Source organism: Atta colombica, unplaced genomic scaffold (assembly GCF_001594045.1).
Source record: "Atta colombica isolate Treedump-2 unplaced genomic scaffold, Acol1.0 scaffold277, whole genome shotgun sequence".
In the NCBI taxonomy this organism is placed as follows: Eukaryota; Metazoa; Arthropoda; class Insecta; order Hymenoptera; family Formicidae; genus Atta; species Atta colombica.
Window position 1 is genome coordinate 1250770 of NW_017259378.1, and position 3737 is coordinate 1254506.

Here is a 3737-nt window from a genome sequence, read left to right on the forward strand (position 1 = left end):
GATTTTTAAAAACAATCGATTAATCGCACAGCGTCGGTAAGGGTAATATCTGTCCCTAACCCATTCTGCATCCTGCACAACTCGAAGTAGTTAATTACATTTACAATGTATCGTTGTAGAGCTATAATGTCGAATGGTATTTTAATGTATAGAAAACTGAATGCATAGTAAAAGAAGAGAAACTGAAATTGGAAACATGTGTGAAAGGAAGAATTGAGTAAAAAAAAGAAAAAGAGAATAGGAATGAAGAGAGGAACGAAGCGAGGAATAAGAAATTGTCTTAATTTGCTGCATAAATTATGAATAAAATTTTACAAATTATTTGAAATTTTATTAAGCACTATATTTTTTATAAATATGATCTCACCAATTTCTTGAACAGTGCAATATATTTATATTTTTTTCTAGGAATATTTTTTTGTTTACAGAAAGCCTGTTCTCTAATATTTATTCGTTACGAATGAGTGTTATTTAGCATATTCTAATATTGGATATCAGATTAGATATTACCTATTCATAAATAGTTAATTGGATTTTAACGATGAACAACGTTAAATCGCTGTAGTCGTTCCTCTCCTTCATCGAAATTTCATTTACACAAACAAATTACACGGATAGACACTGGATGACACATGAAGATTTGCATACAATAAAATTATTTATACAGAAGTAACGAAACGGCAAGATCAATGCTCTCGCAATATGTCAAGCCAATTCGTTCGAAATGATTCCCTCCTGCGAGAATGCTCTTATCGTAGAGGCAGTGATTGGCAGATATTTTACACAACTGGAAGTAGCATTGTGAGAGTAGAATGTTTCACACTATAGATTTTGTACATGAATTTAAGACACATATTTCTTACAATTATGTATTTTTCACCGCGAATTTATTTTCAAAATACATTTCTGCGGAGAGTCCGGATTCATGTACTATGGATTCAGGTAATACAGATGTTTTCTTACGAATTATGATGCAAATGTAGTAGATCCCAGACAATCACGACAAAGACATTTCAAATTGTTTAACCTGATATACTTTTTTTGTTTATATGCTCAGAAAAACATAGATTTAATTAGGATTAGCGTGTTTATTATTGTTAAATTGGATAGAAACATTTTGTTTAGTATGATTTGTTTTAATACCCATAACATCCGATGATTTATCAAAAAAATTCAGTGTCTACCAGGAGTTCCATAAAATCTTAATAAAAATCAAAATGTTTTGGATCTGTCTGCATTTATGTTTTATTTGTAAATAACATTCGATTTTGATTTTTAAGGAATGTTGGAAATTGACTCTTGGTACGCATATTATTTTCCAATTAGATTAGTTTTTTGGCAACAATAACAGCTGTACTAATATCAATATAATTAAATGAATATTTTGAGTGTTAGTCTTTGAATTAGTCACGAATCTATTTTATTATATAAATTACTGATAGATGGTAATAGTACATCAGTTATTGATATCTTTCTCTATCTCAGAGTTGATTGGATCGTTTATTTCGAAAATTATATAAACATAATATAGATATTAAAATTGCATAAAAGCAATGATGTAATCTTCGTTAATTCTTGATATTGCAGAATTTAAATTACACTTTTTTCGAAATAAACGGCTTGATTCATAATCCTACCTTGCAATCTAGATTTTGAAATTCTTAAATCGTACAGACCCTGACATGTCTTATACACATATGTTCATAAGCGATGCGAATCATACAATCCTGAGATTGTACAATTATCACCTAGCGTAAATTATTTTACATTCGTTTCTCTTCCGTATTTAGTCTTTCATATCCAGCTAAAGCCCGTAGAAATCCTTATCTGATAATTTCTTTCAGATCAAAAAGCGAAACTACCGAAAGCGGCGAATCTGTGCACGAGGAAGCTGAGTCTACCATCTAAATTGAAAGAAAAAAAAAACAGAAACCGTCCTTCCATAGAATAATTATCCGTTATGTGCCTTGTCACATTTTAAAGGAAATCATGCTAGACACGAGAATTTGTTTAGTATAATAAAAATACTTAATAAAGAAAAATAAATAAATCAGACTATTTGCTACAGAAATACGATGTACATACATTCGCTTTCGCGAGTTCTCGAGTCCTGGATTATATTTAAGGATGAATGACTCGCGATTTTTGTCCTTTCCTAATTTTTAGTGATTTTAAACTGTAAAAAGTAAGAATTTTTAATTAAGAATAAAAGAATGAAAATAAAATTAAAAATTAAGCAACAATACATTCATGAAATTTAATATAAGTTCATCACATTCTCCATTTGTTTTATATTAATTAATTCACATATAAATATACTTTATCACAAAATAGAATAAATGCTGAAAATGAAATTAAACAAAGATTTACATCGTTATTTTATCGAGGGACCAAACTTAAACTTTTTTTTTATTGCATTAATAAGAAGAGAACGTATTTTAAACGAATTATTATTCAATATTGATTAGAACAAGATTAAATTTTCATATGCGTTGTGATGTAACAATGTATAATGTGGCTTTAAAGATAGCTCTCTCTCTTATGTCATGCATCATGTGAGAATCTAACCACTGCATCTTGGATAATGAAATATTTCGCAAGAATATGACCTGTATAACGAATTAAAAATAGAAGAAATTATGTGAAATTTATTTTTATTTCGATTAAATTTGCAATAATTGACAATATATTACGATAATAAAATATATGCGTGGTTATTTCAATATTACGCTTTTGATATAGAAGCAATCCTGTATATATACTTCTATAATTATATAATTCTATAATTATTTTGAATAATTATTACTTTTTCGTTATAAAAAAAATATTAGCTAAAAACAAAATATAGTTTTCTAAATTTGTTCTTAATTTTAATAAAGTTAAAAAATACAATAATGTTATAATAAAAAATATAAAGAAAAATGATATAAATTTATCTAAATAAAATACTTTATGAATCAGGAAATACATCGTGGACACAAGCAAGATACTAAATCTAGATAATAAAAAGCCATATTTTAGAACATATCAGCAAAATAACGTCAAAATGATTCTGTCGCTTTGTTTCAATAAGCGTATATTTGCGCGATAATTTTGAGTAATTCTAAATACATGCGCGAATTGACATACTAAATTATCAATATTTTATGCATAAATAGACAAGCATTGATGGGGTTTCCTTGTAGCAAAGTTAACACCTTCAAGGCCAGCAAAACAAGGAGCATCGTAGTAGGACCCAGGATAGATCATCGATGTGTCATGTCTAGCTGATTTACCAGGTCAGTTATCACCTGTCGTAGAACATCATTATATAATTAGCGTGCTCTGGTTTGACGTCATTGTTTCATATAAATACTGAATGCCCGGTCCCGGCCACCATAAACTTGTGAGAGAGTGTCGACGTGCTATTGCACTTTTAAATAATTGCTTTGCATTGAAACGTGTTACTTCCTCTTTTGAGTAACCTAATTTTGAGTGAAAGCGATTATTATTTTTCTTGCTAAATATAATTCAATACTTTCAAGTACAGGATGGTAAGTATATTTTTTTCTCAAATTTAAACAGATCATTTCTCATAAATATATGTATATAGTTTTTGTTTCTATTATAAATCTAATGTCTTTCCTATGATTTATGAAAAAAATTTTTGAAAATAAATTTTTTTATTAAAATAAAAAATGATTTAATTCATTCCGAAACTTATTTGAATTATGTATAAAAATTATTAGAAGCAAACC